The sequence below is a fragment of the Equus caballus genome, chromosome 21 (assembly GCF_041296265.1).
Source record: "Equus caballus isolate H_3958 breed thoroughbred chromosome 21, TB-T2T, whole genome shotgun sequence".
Classification (NCBI taxonomy): domain Eukaryota; kingdom Metazoa; phylum Chordata; class Mammalia; order Perissodactyla; family Equidae; genus Equus; species Equus caballus.
The window spans coordinates 32230403-32246215 of record NC_091704.1 but is presented as its reverse complement, the minus strand read 5'-3'; the positions used below and the strand labels follow the sequence as shown (position 1 = coordinate 32246215).

Below are 15813 nucleotides of genomic sequence, written 5' to 3'. Positions count from 1 at the left end.
TGAAGCCTTTGCTCAGTAAGGAGCACTTGTTCACCTGGACTCAAATTCACTCTCACCTGAAAGAGAAAGAATCACAATTAATCAGTCTCATCCCATAGTGTTTTATTGAGAAAACAGGGCCATTCACAAAGAGAGAGAGAGAAACATGGGCATGAAAACTTTTTCTATATTTATGAACTACACATAGGAAAAAATTTCCGGTCCAAGCCTTGGTGGCCTAATGGTTAAGTTCAACACTCTCTACTTTGGCAGCCTGGGTTCAGTTCCTAGGCGTGGACCTACACCACTCATCTGTCAGTGGCCATGCTGTGGCAGCAACTCACATGCAAAATAGAGGAAGATTGGCAACAGATGTTAGCTCAGGGCGAATCTTCCTCAGCAAAAAGAGGAAGATTGGCAAGAGATGTTAGTTCAGGGTGAATCTTCCTCAGCACAAAAGGAAAAAAAAAGATTTCAGAGTGAGAATATTTAAGAAATGCTGGTAAAATTGGAGAAGATACCAACTCTTAGAAACAGCACATGATTTTATTTTAGTGAAATAATAGTAATCAAATGGATAGATATTTTGTTCTCTTTTTTCCTCCACTGTTTTTCTCTCCAGTAATTGAATGCTTATATGTTTTTAAAGACTTTTTAAAATCTTACCCATAAGTTTCCTGATAGAAGTTCTATTATACAGTAGTCATTTTCCCCAGCTACGAGAAAAAGTAGTCCCTGTGGGTTGCTGGTTTGAAATTTTAACTGAAGAGTTAACTCAGAGAAAATTTCTATGATGTTAAGCTCCACATAGCTTTCACCATAAAAAGATGCTAGGGAAAAACTTTTTAAAAGAAGTTTAAGTTAATAAATTTATTACATAATGACTATTTTACTTTATATTGTCATCTCCCTTCAGGGACTGACCCTCCAAAGAAAGCTGCCTTGCCCAAGACCACATCTGCTCCCTGAGGTGACCCACAGATCCAACGTGGGGCCTAAAGGCTCAGTGTTCTCTCGCCCCAACTCAGGGCGGCTCTGAGGAGTCAGTCCCTCTTCAGAACTCTCAAGAGGCATGGCTGAGGCTTCTGATGAAACTGAATTGCATCTCGACTTCTCCGTCTACCCAATAATGCTTCTTTCCTTAATTTCTACAGGGGTTAATCCCAAATTGCTGGTAGTAAACTGGTGTAACAGCGGAAGGGAACCCATTAGCCAGTAGGAAATATCAAGCCATGAAAAATACAGGGCAAATAATAACTCTGAGGACAATGCAATTGGGTGTCTATTGCTAAGTTTGAATGAACCTTTGGGAAAAGATAAGGAAAACCTAGGAGAGATTAACTGACTATTACAAGCTAAGTGTGAAAGCCGGAGGGCTTCCCTGGTAGCATGTAAAGTCCTTCTCACCTCCTATAGCGAGAAGGCAGAGGAAGCTGAGACTCCACCCAGGAGTCAGAGTCATCAGCTCCAAATAAAGTTCAAGTCCCAACCAAGACAGGCTTGCTCTAAGAAGGATAAGGACCTGGCTGGAAAAGAGTGGAAACCTGACATAGGAAAGAGGGGCATCTGGGTTGATGCATTCAAATATCGTAGGTCCCTAGACCCCTCTGAACCCTGCAGAAGGGGCCTATTTCTCTAGTAAGGCTGGCACGCCCCTTGCTTAGAGGATGCAGAGGTCTCTCCCCACAAGTAACAGGTGACCCCTGAAGATGTGTCTGCATCTCTCCTGCTGGCCGCTAGACAACAAACAAAGTTTAAGTCACCACGTAACCCGTTTAGGGACATGCTGAGCTTGATATGGGAGGAAAAGGATGAGACCCTACAGGAGCTGCAGGACCTACCCAGAAAGCACTGCCTGTAGCTGGGAGAACACACATGGGTCAAGGGGCCAAGAACATCAGGTTGAATAAGGGAGAGTTTATAGATTTGGAAGTCCTCTCCAGGGATATAGGATATAACACACTGGCAAAGACTCTCGGAAATGGTGTGAACTCCCTACTAAGGTGGCTCCTAGAAGCATAGAAAATGTACTGACCCACTCTTAAGTAAGGCAAACATGACACAATTGCTATGACAGATGGTGGAAGAAGAGATTAAAGGGATGGCAGTGGTACGTCTGGGATTAAGCATGAAGAGGACCAGAAGGCACAAGCAAGCTACATGAAAGGGTAGCCCAGACCGCCATGTCACCACCATTCTCGCACGAGCACCTTCCGCTCAGCTCACACCTATGGCTGCACGGAGGATCCCTTATTACCAGCTGATGGAGGAGCAAAACACCTGAGCTTGGTTCATGGTTGAATCAGCGTCATCATATAGGTGCAAGCTACAAACGGACTCAAGCTTTAATACAGCTCCTCTTAGGCGAGAAAAACACTAGTGAGGGAAAATCCTCCCAGAGGATTTTGTGGTAAACCTCATCATCCGCTTTATATGGAGAGAGAAGTGGCCTGAGGTTAGCATATATAAAGGCTCACAGGTAGTGGCAAATGGCTCGGGCACATGGACAGGAGCCTAGAACGAAAAAGATTGAAAGAGCAAGGACAGGAGGTCTGGGACAGATGCACGAGTGTCAGTATGAAGTGGGAAGATCTTTATACTGCATGTTGTCGACGAAAATAATCCATAACCAATATATAAATGAAAATTTGGGAGAGTTTATTCTGAGCTAAAATCTGAGGACCATGGCCTGGGGTGCAGAGAGTAGTTATATACCCCCAAACAGGATGTTTCACATATGATCAAAATGTCCCTTTTACAATAGTAGCGAGACTGCTCTGTCAGCACAGCAATTGATGGGAACAGCAGGTAGGTCTGCTGTCTCAGTGAACACAGCAGGGTGGCAGTCTGTTGTCTCGAGCTGGGTGGTCACAGGTGAGATGGTGGTCAAAGGTGAGTGCAGCAATCAGTTCCTAGCCTAAGGAAAGATGCTTATTCTTAAGGAAATGCCAATGTGGGGAGAAGTTGCACCTTTATCTTAAGGGTCTTTGTTCTTGCCATAGGGAATGTCTAAAGCAGATATACAATGCATGCTCAACGGCCTCGGTCAGGCCCTTTTGGAGAAACAAGATCAGGCCGAATTAAGCTTACACCAAATGGCTTCCTCATATACTCCAATATATCCTATTGCTTGCCTTTTCTATTTGTCAATGTTAATGTCTGCCAGAAAACAGCCACCACAGAACAGGCACCAAACAACCCAGCAGACAAAATGACTTGGTCAGTTGACATTAGCCAGCCTCTGTCAGCTGACCCTCTACTTTGGCACAAAGGGTGCATGATGAGGTAGCCATAGTGGCAAGAGTGGAGTCTGCGTGCACCCTACAGCATGGGCTCCCTCTGACCAAGGCTTTCCTGGCTGCCGCAGCTGCTGAATGCCCAACATGCCCCCCACAGAGTCCAACACCAAGTCCCCAGTATGTTCCCCTCCCTTGAAGAAACCAACTGTCCACTTGGTGGCAAATTGACTTCAATGAAACTCTTCCTCTTTGGAATGACCAGTGATTCATTTCGACAAACACGGACACATATTCTGGGTATATATTTGCCTCTCTTGCCTATAGGGCCTCAGCCAGCACCACTGTCTGAGAGCCACTAACACAAGATGCCAAATGCATCACATCAGTCCAAGACACGTCCTTCACTCCAGAGGAGGTGTGGTAATGGGCCTAAGACTATGGGGTCCACTGATCCTATCACCTACTACACCACTGCAACTGCGGGCCTGATAGAGTGTTGGAACAGCCTGATGAACAGTTGAATCACCAGCTCAGAAGCAATAGCCTATCAGGGTGGGGTTCTGTCCTCCAGAACATAATACACACTTTAAATGAAAGATCTTTACATGGTCTTTAAATTAAAGTTCTTTGTATACTTCCTACCATGTCTCCAGGAGGTATAATATATGGATCTGAGAACAAGGGATAGATTGGAAGTGGCCTTGCTCACCATCACTCTCAGTGACCCACTTGAGGTATTTGTGTTTCCATTCCCATAAACCATAAATCTATGGTTTCAAAGCCCTTAGTTTTCAAAGGGGAGAGCTTCCATCAGGGGACATGACAAGATTCCCTCTGTACCATAAGCTATAGCTGCTGCCTGAACATTTCAGTCTCCTTAGCAGACAGGAGTCATCCCCAACTTGGCAGGTAATTGTTACACAATGAGTCCACAGAGGCATATGTTGGGTGCCCACGTGGTCCCCTTGGATGCCTCTTGGTACTTCTTTGGCAGTAAATACAGAAGTGCAGTCACCCTGTCCTAAGAAGAGCGTGTTGACAAGAGCTCAGACCCCTCAGGAATGAAAGTCTGAATCACACCATCTGAGACCAGCAGAGTCTTCAGTTGAGGGTAAAGGGATCTACAATGGAGAAGGAGGAACATAAAGATTATCACCCAGGCACTGTTCCCTGGATTTACATGAGGAAGAGGATCCGGGTGATGCAAGGGGTAGACTGTGGTAGAGTCCGTGATGCACCACCCTTCAGGAATAAAGGGCTTTTTACACTGCTGATATGAATGCTGCTGGCAGATAGCCCCCAGCGTCCTCAGAACTCCCCTCAAGTTCAGCTGAGGTTTCCATTGAGACTACATTGCAGGTTGACTCCCCTCTCTTCCCAATCCAGCTCCCTTCTCTTTTCTTCCTTTCCCTTCCTCAAATGTTGATCCCAAGAACATTCCCAAATAAAGTTCCTGCATATTAATCACCATCTTAGAGTCTGCTTCCTGAGGAACTTGCAATGTCTGCATCTCCTCTTTGTTTCTACAACACTCTATGCATCACTTTATCCTAGCATTTATCATGTTGTATTGAAACGACTTGTTTATTCTTCTATCTTCTGCACTATTCCATGAGTTTCCTATGATCAGGGACCATATATCTCTTCTACTTTTGTCTCTCCGATACTTATCACAGTGCCTGGCACACTGTGTATAACAGATTCTGTTGGTGCCCCATTTAGATCCCCTGTAATAGGCATGTACACCCATCCTCCAGCTGATTAACCACATTATCGACAAATTCCAGTGAAGCTATACCCCCTGCCCTGGAGGGTTACCTATACAAAAACTGGGTTGAAAGGGATGTATGAAGTATGTAGAATTCAGTGTTGCCATTCATATTCCAGAGCTTTCTCTGGGATCTGGCTGAGATTAGATCAGCTGTAACAACATCTTTGCTTGGCTTCTTCCCCTGCCCTATCCTGCTTCCCTGACTTCCTTACTGCTCCTTGCTGGCAGTGCTCACTCAGTAATTCACTTGCACAGGAATCCCTGCCTAAGCCTCTCTCTAGAGAACTGAACCTAAGATAGGTAGGTAGCAAGCAAGCAAGCATTTACTGAACCGAACTAATCTAACCTAATAGACCCACATTTAACAGTTGAGTAAGTTCAGGCCTAGAGAAGCATAGGGACTTCTGTAGAGTCAACAGTTGGAAACAGAGTAAGACAAAAACCAAGCATTCCCAGACACTAGTCCACTGCTTTTACCAAGAAAGGAAGCTGATTCAGAGATGAATAGGATCCCTATGGACTTTCTCAGATATGCGTAAGCACCCTTTTCTCTAGTTAAAAACAGCCATTAATAAGTAAACTCAAGAAAAGCAGAATGTAGAGATATGGTCATAAAGCTGAAACAAGCAATTACAAACCCACTAGTTATCCATGTTGGTCCTCCTGGCCTTCCCATTACTGAATCCCCCCCGCTCCAATTTTGACAGACTTTGAGGTTGTATTGTTAAGTTTTCAAAACCAGGAAATGTTTTCTAAATCATAAACTCTACTGCTGAGAATGACTAAGTAACATTCATAAACAATATCCATATATTTTCCCACGTTTCACCTCTCTGGCACTAAATCAATTCCAGTCCCAGCGGGTGGCTAGAAATTTCCATTGCCTCAGGGGAAAAACAAGGAAGCAAGTTTAAAACTTCTAGTCTGATAGCCTGAAGCCAGTTCTGTCCTCACATACCAGCAAATTGCCCCCCACTTTTGTGGCCCCTAGTAAGTGCCTCAAAATAACAATAAAAAGCAAATAGAAGCACAAGTCAGACTTGTAGCTAGAAAAAGAAAGATCTCCACCTGCAGCAAGGGAAAGGGGGATTTCAGCATCATATGCATGTAGCAAAGCAAGTTGAACAAAGATCAGAGCAACTTCCTGGTTTTGTGTGCTTGCATGAAAGGTGAAACCGTTGGGTGGAAGCCACAGTTTGGCAGTAAGGTGGGTAAAATACATTTCATGGAAGGGAAGCATTTGTGTTTCTCTGTCATCTTCCCAGGAGACTGATTATTTTATTCATTTTACCTACCTTAGAATTGGTTCCTATTCCTTCCTCCAAACTACATCTTTCTGAGTTTTTGTTTGATTTTGGTTTTGTGGGTTTTTTGAGTTTTTGCTTTACTACACTTTGACCACCTACTGTGTGCCAAGTACAACCAGGAGTTGGAGGTAGGGAATTAATAAGACAAAGGGCTTGCAATCTATCAGAGAAAGCTGCTCAGAAAGAAGAGACATCCAAATGATATTAGAAAGTTGGTACAACAGAAGCTTATCTGGGGCCCAGCAGGGGTAGGAGAGAAGGAGTAATCTACCTATTAAGTGTCTCTCCTTGGATATAAGTGTCCCATCCTATGTGCACTTACTCTATCCACAAATACACCAAGTGTTTGGTTCTGGGGATTCAATGGTGAATGAGATAGACTGCTAAGCAAGCAATTATAGTTGCTTGATTATTAACTGAGAAATATTAACTGATGCACCTAGTCAAGGGGAGTGGAGTCAGGGTGATTCAAGGAAGATAATGGTTTCTAGGAAAAGTTGGTGAGGGATACGGGAGAGGAAGAGGAGAGAAAAAAAGAGAAGAGAGATAAGAGAGAAAGAAAGAGTTAACTGCAAGGAACCAAAGGTCCCTTCTGCCTGAGCACAGTGTGAGGAGTGGGCAGCCAAGGTAGAAGCTACAGAGGTTTGAAAGGACAGGTGGCAAAGGTAGAAGCTGCAGACGTGTGAAAGGCCAGGGGACAGTCAGAAGGCTAATGCCATTGTATTCATCTGAAAGGCCTTCCGTAAACTTTCAATTTAAAGTGCGTGTGCACACACACATGCTTGCAAATGCACACACCAGTGGCTGGCTACTCCTTTCAAGGCCCTTATCATAATCTCTAATTACCTTCTTTATTTGTTTTCCTTGTTATTATTCAGCCCCAATACCACACCACCCCCAAAAATGTGAGATTTTGACGTCAGGAGCTTTTGTGAGTCTTGATCGCTGCTCAGTTCTCAGTGCCTGCAATAGTGCCCGGCACATGTAGGCACTGAATAAATGAAGGCTTTGGAAGCCAAGTTGAAGAGTTCAGACTATCCAAAAAGGGCCATAAAGAGATCAAACAGAGAAATGACATGATCAGACGACAATTTAGAAGATGATTCTGGCTGAAATGCAGAGAATGGACTCAAAGGGATGGCCAGGGTGCAGGGAAGCAGACAGGGAGAAGTGGGTGGGTTCAAGAGACATTTTAAAAGTAGGACTATCAGAGAAGGGAAAAGTGGAGGACAAAGGGCAATCCAGATTAATTTCCAGATTTCTGGCTGGGTATCCACTTCCTGAGAGGGGCTCCCTGGAGGGAAGCTTTGGTTTCATTTGACTCTGTTTTGTGGGCGCATAGATGACAAGAAATTCTCAACAAACATTTGGGGAGCAAGTGGCTGACTGATCAACGGGATGCCCGTGGGCAGGGACCCATTCCACGGGGGGCCTTACAAACCATCCTAGGAAGGTTGAACCTTGTTCTGCAGACAGTGAAGAAGCATTAGTGGTTTTCAGTTGGAAAGAGACATATCAGTTCTGTGTTTTATAAAGACCAGTCTGGTAACTGTGCAAAGAAAGTATTTCAAAAAAGATTTCAGAACTGTTTGCTTTCACTGAAAATTAGAATTGCCTTTTCATAATGTAATATTTTTGGTAATTTTATATTGTGCCTTTTTATGTATTGTCTTTCTTCCAAATGTGTTCTACAGATGATATATCATAAGTGTAGAAGCTTATTTTTAAGATTAATGTAAAAAACAAAACTTCTCTGCTAAAGTATTTGCATTATACAAAGTCCTAAGATGAAGTTCGGAGAAGAGGCCTAACATTATAAAACAGCTCCTACTCACTCTGTCTTACTCATGCTGTATCATTTGAGTGGAGTAACTTCACCTGGAAAGGAAAGCCACATTTTGCCGTACAAATCTATTCTTAAGAATCTCTACAGTGTTTTACTATGATATCAACAGTGCATACTTTATCAAACTGAAGTTGAACATTTATTCAAGAGATAAGTAACTTTATCCAGAGCACTCCGAGAAAGAAGAAAACTTACAAGTATGAAATAAGTCAGCACAAACATCCAACATGCCCTGGGAGGACCAACCTCCTTTATTCATTGAAAGCAAACTCCAACAGAGAAAGTTCTAAAAGTCTCCTATAAGGTTAGGCCTTCTCTACTCACTGTTATACCTGGGAGCCCAGCCAGGCCCACGGGGCTTCTCTGGTCAGTCTCTGAGCATCCCTGGCTAGACACAGACTCCTAAGAATGAGCCATCTTTTATTTTTCCTTCAGGATGGAAGACTGTCTTATTTTCCTTCTGTGGGTTTAGCCATATATACTGCTAAAAACGGCTCATGTTATCCCTATTAGTAATCTCCAGCACCCTGCCACTGCCCATAGTAGTGATGATTTTCTTGGGCTGAAGAACCCTGGACTGGATGGGTGGGAGTTGTGGCTCTGCCCCTAGCTATATGACAAGTCACTTACCCTGTGCCAGCTTCAATTTCTTCCCCTATAAAGTGAAAGGGTTAGATTAAATGATCTGTAAATTCCCTCCAGACTCAAAATTTTATGATTCTAATTTGTCATTGTTGGCATCAGCACAGCTCTGCCCTTTACACAGAGCTCGTTTAATTAGCACACAGAGGAACTCGAAATGTTTGAATTTCTTTACTAACATCAGGGTGGTGATTGCGTGGTGATTGCTAATAAACTTGGAGCTTTTAATTTATAAAAATCCCTCGAAGTGTCAAAAAGAGACCAGGAATTATCTCCCTGTAGAATGCCACTTACTCCTCTACTTTAAATTAGTTCTCATGTGTCACTTAAATGCTTCAAAGATTGAATGTGGTTTCTAGCCAATTTCTGTAGCAGTTAAGATGGCTCTAGAATAATGAGAAATTAAGATGCTCAGTTAGGGAAAGCCCAGTTCTAAATATGATGACTCTAAGGATGTTTCTGCACAGTGTCTGGTCAGGAAACCTGCCCACATAAGGGTCACACTCAAATTAGTCATTTTGACTGGCACTCACTTGCCAGGGCCAAGCAACATTATTCTATTCAGGTATTAACCTGAAGACTGTTCACTCAAATATTAAGATACAGAGAACAGACGTTGAATATAGAGATGTGCCTTCATTCAACAAATGCTCCTTTCACTCTTCCAAATGCAAAAGGCACACTAAAGATGTCATGGTGCAAACAGACATGAATTAGAGCCCCTGCTTTCAAGGAAGTTACAATATAGAGAGGCATATAAAACATATACAGAACTAATTTTAGTAAAGGTGAATTAGAAGCTGGATCCAAAACTCTCTTTTCTGAAACTGTCTGACCCATAAGTCTTTGATGATGTGACCAGCTTAAGCAGCCACGTCCAATTTACGTGACCCCTCACCGTCCGACCCCATGTGTTTGGACCAGAGTGCGTTCTAGGTCTAAGGGGTGTGACCTTGGGGAATAAGAGTGTCGGAGTTAATCCTTTCTCAAACTATCAACCAGGAGATATTAAGAATGCAATGATTTTGTGGCAGTCATATGACACGTAAGTCATGTGGAGATGGTTCCTTAGTGAGCACCAGTAAAAGACCCATGTCTGCCAAAGTTATGGAGGAAGAGATACCATGAGTCAGCAGATAAGCAACTGCCTCTGTCTCAGTCTTTGCAGATGGAGATTGGCACCATGTGTCAGAGAAAATCTGATTAGAAGGGACAGTCAGAGCCATAGCCAGCAGCTGGCTATTGGCTTTCTTGTTCCCATGAAGCCCAGATGTACTTCCTGAATTTTGTTTCCATGAGATTCTTTTGGGTTCTTTTGATAAATCCACGCTTCACTACAGCTAGTATACAACTCTACGAATTCAGGTGTGCGTAAATGACAATTTTCTATATTTTTCCAAAACTCATCTTGGTTTCTGTTTTTACCTCTCAATTTGCTGTGGGTGCAAAACTGTATCTCAGTCAACTGAGGTTTTCTCCCCTGCATCTTCCACCCCCACGTTGTGTTGAAGTTCCATGGGACTTATATAGTGCCAAGACAGAGATGACTGGGAGAAAGAGTGTGGCAGTTATCAGCTCTTGATGCCCTATGAGACGTTCCTCCCCCCATGTGGTCTTTGGATGTCAGTCCACACAGACTCTATAGAGCCAGCCTCATTCCCACCTGAATGGCCCTGTCAGGTGCTAGCAACCTTTTCTGTTTCTCCCAAGCCACTTTGAATGTTCTCAGCCCACCCCTAGTGTAGCTATTCTCTGTGAGGCTGGGTAGGGCCTTGGCTGCCAAGACTAACCACACAGACATGTTCTCTCCTGGGGTCTTACTGTCTTTCTGGGGCCCATAAATCTAGATGTGGGGATTGTACTGCTTCCATGGGGCCCTGCCTTTCTTTAGGACCCACCAGTGTTATCACTCTGACCACTTCTCCTGGCTATCTGTCCCCAAACCCAGGAAGTCCTTTGCTGAGTGGTAAGACGGGAGGGACACTGAAGAGACCAAGATGGAGTTTTAGCCACACAGCAAAATAGGATATGAAATCATGAGTTTGATTGTTCAAAAATAAAGTTACCACTATTGCAAATCTGAGATGTAGACTGGGATTTGTATTGGCCACGTTAAGGGGGCTATCTAGGAGTGCTAAGAATTCTCATGGAACCTGCCCTACTCCCAGACTAGTTTAAAGATGTTTCAATTTGAGCCAATTTCTCTGAGGCAATGGCTGTGACCTCAGCAAGAGTTGAAGTTCAAAAATGAGGCAGACTCTCAGAAGTCACTGATAGTTTCAGAAATACCAGTAGTTATAAGAATATCTCAGGATGCTTCAAGTCTCCTGGGAAGTCAACAGAACAAAGGAAGAAGGGGCAAACAAAGACTCATTAGAGTTTCCTGCCAAGATTAAGAGCTCTGAGTTCTAGGAAGTTATCTAAGAGTCCAGGATCTCTTTAGGGCATCTGTCAAGGATTCTGAATTTCTTAAAAAGCTGAACATCTTTGTAAGGGGAGCAGCGCAATTCCAGCTCTTTTAGGTGTCTGCTCCCATTTCCAATATGTGTGGGGGTGGGGGGACAGGGGGATGGCGGAGGGCTGCTTCCCAACACCAACAAACAATTCTCGGACACCAGCAGGATGGTGTCTCAAGAACTCAACTCAATTCTGATACTATCTACCCAGAGTGGCATCAGTTTCCACAAGTAAATGGTTCAGTCCTACAAGACTGCCCCCACCTCCAACACACACACACTTATGCTTCAGATGCCAGTCTCAAGCCAGGCTGTTACCTGAACTTTGACCAGTTGGCGATAAATCAGAGGTTCTCACAACCTCCTTCTTGAGTTTAATTTATTTGCTTACAGCAGCTCACAGAACTCAGAGAAACATTTTAGTTACTAGATCACCAGTTTATTTCAAAGGATATAACTCAGGAATAGCCAGATGAAAGAGATGCACAGGGCAAGGAATGTGGGAAGGGGCAAGGAGCTGCTAGGCCCTCTCCAGGCACACCTCTCTCAGCACCTCCATGTGTTTACCAACCCAGAAGGTCCCTGAACCCCGTCCTTTGGGTTTTTATGGAGGCTTCATTACATAGGCACGATTGATTAAATCATTGGCCATTGGCAATTGATTCCAACCTCCAGCTCCCTCTCCTCTTCAGAGTCGGGTGTGTGGGACTGAAAGTTTTCAGCCTCTAATCACCTGGTTGGTTTCCCTGGCAACCAGCCCCCATCCTTAGGTGGGGTGCAAAAGTCACCTCATTAACCTAACCAAAGGCACCTTTATGGCTCTTATCACCTAGGAAAATTCAAGGGTTTGGGGAGCTCTGAGCCAGGAACTGTGGGTGATGATCAAATATATATTTCTTGTAAGTCACAATATCACAGCAGCTGAATCAACTACCTCCAGCAACCAGGAGGTCCCTTGTTACCCTGCAAGACCCACAAAGCTTGTGCCAGACTGACAGGAGTACAGTGGCCTGGAGCACATGCAGCATCTTCCATCTGGGCCAGAGGAGAGCTCTATCTAGCCCCAATGCAACTATTTCAAGACGGCTACTCAGAGTGGAAAAGGGGAAGTGTTCTCCAAGTCTGAAAGTGCAAATGTCTTCTGCTGTCCCTTGACTCATAGGAAGATATACACTTGATGGGAGAGTCTACCCCGAAAGAGAACCCTCCCCCAATACTTTTGAAGCCGGGGTGTATTTGCTGGGGGAGCGGAGGGGACTTGCGAACCAGAGGAGGATTGGAGTGGGGCCAGTATGACTCTGCAGGAGCCTAGGGTCTTTCAGTCCCCTTTCCCCTACTAGGTCAAAGAGCCCCCAAGGCCCAAATAATAACTGTAAGGAAGGGAGGGAAGAAGAATACAGCTAATGAGCAGTTTAGGTCACAGCCCGTCATTCAGGGAGGTAGCTGTTCACACAGGCTTTGTAACTCCTATTGGGTGAGTGGTGAGAGGTTCAAATCCCAGCTCCCCCATTCAGCAAGGCAGGTCACTTAACCTTTGTGCCTCAGTTTTATTACCTGAAAAATGGACATGGTATAGTACCTACCTCCATAGGGATGTTGTAAAGTTAAATGAGATCATCCCTGTAATGCACTTGGCACACGATGGTTGGCAGCATTTTGGACTGCTAACTATTCCTGTTGCCGTTAAGCAAAGGAGCTATCCCTTCCTTGAAGAATGCTGTTCAAAGATTCGCAAAGACCAAGAGGAAAAGGAAATAGCTGGGTATGGAGGGAGGCAGAGATTTGTTTCTCTTAAAAAAATATTACTCTGCCACACTAGTTTGTTTGCAAGGAAGAGCACCTCACTAAAACGGCCTTAACTAGAACAAAAGACCACATGTGATGAACGTGAGGAGAGGAAGAACCCTTTTTGGTATTTGAGCTGGACTTTGAAGAATGAATCAACGGAGGTGGTGTAAGAGCCCAGGAGGAAAAAGGACACAAATCCCTGGTGCTTCCAGCTCTGTTCTTTCCTCCTCTGGAGGCAACTGCTGTTCCAGGGATAAGAGGAAAAGGAAAGAGCTCTGAGAAGGAGGAGGGTGGTGTCTCAGAATGTCAGGAGTCTGTGTAACTTCTCAAGTTGTTCAGTTTATCCCCATCAAGAACACGTGGGCTTTTCCCCACCAGCAGCACCCTCACTCTGTGTCTAGTTCTCCACCCCTTTCTTGAGTTATGAGTGTCCTAGGAATTGTGAGGAAACAAATTGGGGGCCGAGTGAGGACCTCACTTCATCATGTCATTGGTGATTCAAAGTCCTCTCTTGACACAAACAGAGGGAAAAGTGAACTGGGTCTGAGCACAGGCACTGGGCAGGTCCTCTCAGGTGGAGGCTGGGAGGTCCAAGGACAGGCTCAGCTCCATGCAGCTCCTCTATCCTTGGCTAGCCTCCCCACCCCACCCCCACCTGGTGGTCCCCCCTCTTTTTTTCTCTCTCATCCCCATCTTTCCAGTCTAAGATAATCTCTCAGTCTTGAGAGGAATCTCCTCTCTCCGCTCTGCTTTGGGCTCTGCAGAGGGAGGCAGGAGAGGGAAGAGGACAGAGCCTGCCCATCACCGTAGCTTTTGTGTTCCAAAAAGCCAACACCCTTATGGGAATGGCATTCATAGGCACAAAAATAACTGCCTCCTTGAACGGCAAATGAAACGGTGCCCACAAAGACAGAAACTGTAAATTAGTATCTCAAACTATTCCTTCAGCCACCCTGGTAATAGGACAATATTGTGGGTCAGGCTGATGGCCTATCTTACACCTACTTCTAGAATCTAGACCTCAGCTCAGAGATTTGGAATTTAGGAGCATCCTGAACTTTGATTTCAGTTTATCCAGGGATTGGTCATGGGACCTAAATTCACTGGAAGTCTGGCTTATAGTCAAAGATAGAGAAGGACCAGGAAAGTGCAGGTCTCTGAAGTTAAAAGAGGGAAGAGTTTCAAGGAATGAGTGTGCCTGGGAAGAGCTTGTTGGCTCCAGCGTGAGAATGGGCTCTGGGAACGCCGGCAGAACGGTTCCTGCAGGCGGTGTGGACAGGAGTCAGTTGGCAAAGGGTTAATAAAGGAACGGGGGATGACCCGAAAGCTTAAGGTGTGATACACACATGAGGAATTTAGCTTCAAAAGACGTTCGTGTTATCATGTCTTATTTTGCTGTCAGCGACAAATAGTTTAACATTGAAGGAATGTAAAAAATTTTGAAATCACATATGTTGTTGTAATTGTGAGGGTCAAACCACCATCTGCACTGCAAACCCTATATTAAAAAAAAAATGAGAAGGCTGGGCTAGCTGGTCTCTGAGGTCCCTGCCAGCTCTGAGATTCCACAATGCCTTGGACAAACGAACTTGTACAGAGGCCTTTCAGTAACAGAGCAACAAAGGTGGCTCTTGTCTGCAGCCACAATGGGAAGTCTTGTAACCTTCCCACACTGGTAAACCCTTCACTTTGACTGCCTCGTCTCCTGCTTTGTGCTCAGAACAGAGTCTTCTTCAGGCCATGGGCTTTGACGTGAGCCACCCACCAAGTGATGAGGGGTCCACACAGCCAGCTCTGAGTGGTAAGCTGTTCCCCACAAGCCCACCCACAGGACCCGCGCGGAGTCACACCCCACACGGAAGCCCTGTGCTGAACCCCAAAGCTCCAGGGTAGTTTGTGGCCATTTAATGTGTTCACAGGACGCCTGTGGACTTCTCAGCAACTAGAAACTCAGAGATTGCCACCGCCACCCTTCCCCGCTGACAGCCCCTGGGGCTCAGACACAATACCAACAGGCACCAAGCCTCATTAGGGGAGGACACGTTTCTGCCAAACTTGCATTTCTAACACAAAGCCACGTTCTAGTAACCCTAGTTAAAGAAATACGAGAAGCCACAAGAAACTATTTTTGGCTATCTTAGAACAGAAAATTGATTTTAAATTGTTGAACTCTGATTTCCAAAGAACCATTCACTGCTGCATTTGGCATCCGCCTTACGCAATTTACAGATGCAACTCAGTCTTACCTTCGCCCCACAACTGGGTGAGACTTGAAAAAAATGTACGCTGAAAGACCCCTCTGCCACGTGGCTCCTCCTCATCCAGAGCAGCGAGGATTTTCAAGTCAGAAGTAAAGAGCATCACCAGCTTTTCCACAGCCCCTTCTTGGCCCACTCCCTCATGATCCTGTGTCTCTGGTGCCATCTGCAGGAAGTAGGAACAGCCAAGCATTTTATATCTTCATACGGTATTAGTTCATCGTAATGTAGTAGTGGCAATTGACCATGGAGGAGAGGACAAATGAGCAGCCTCAGAGAGGCACCAAGAGAACCAGGGAAGTCTAATTTCATGGAGGCTGAGGGAGACAGGAGAATTCATCAGGAATGCTCAAGAATGCTAAAGGCATCAAGAGAGGTCAAGTAAGATAAAGATGAAAATCGTCCAGTGGTTTTGGCCACTTGGATAAAGCTAACCTTGATGACAGTGTCTCTAATAACTCAGTAGGAAACAGAAATTATACTGTGCTGAATGGATGGGACACAAAGAAGAGGAGACATCATGTGCA

General features: G+C 44.8%; 1 long non-coding RNA gene across 1 annotated transcript in view; it reads right to left on the bottom strand.

Moving 5' to 3' along the window:
* LOC138919796 (uncharacterized) overlaps window positions 1–15436 on the bottom strand; it is a 38500-nt gene extending 23064 nt beyond the window's left edge. The window contains exon 1 of the long non-coding RNA XR_011430376.1: window positions 15275–15436. This is a non-coding gene — a long non-coding RNA (uncharacterized lncRNA). The remainder of the gene's footprint in view (window positions 1–15274) is intronic.
* Window positions 15437–15813: the final 377 nt, after the last annotated feature.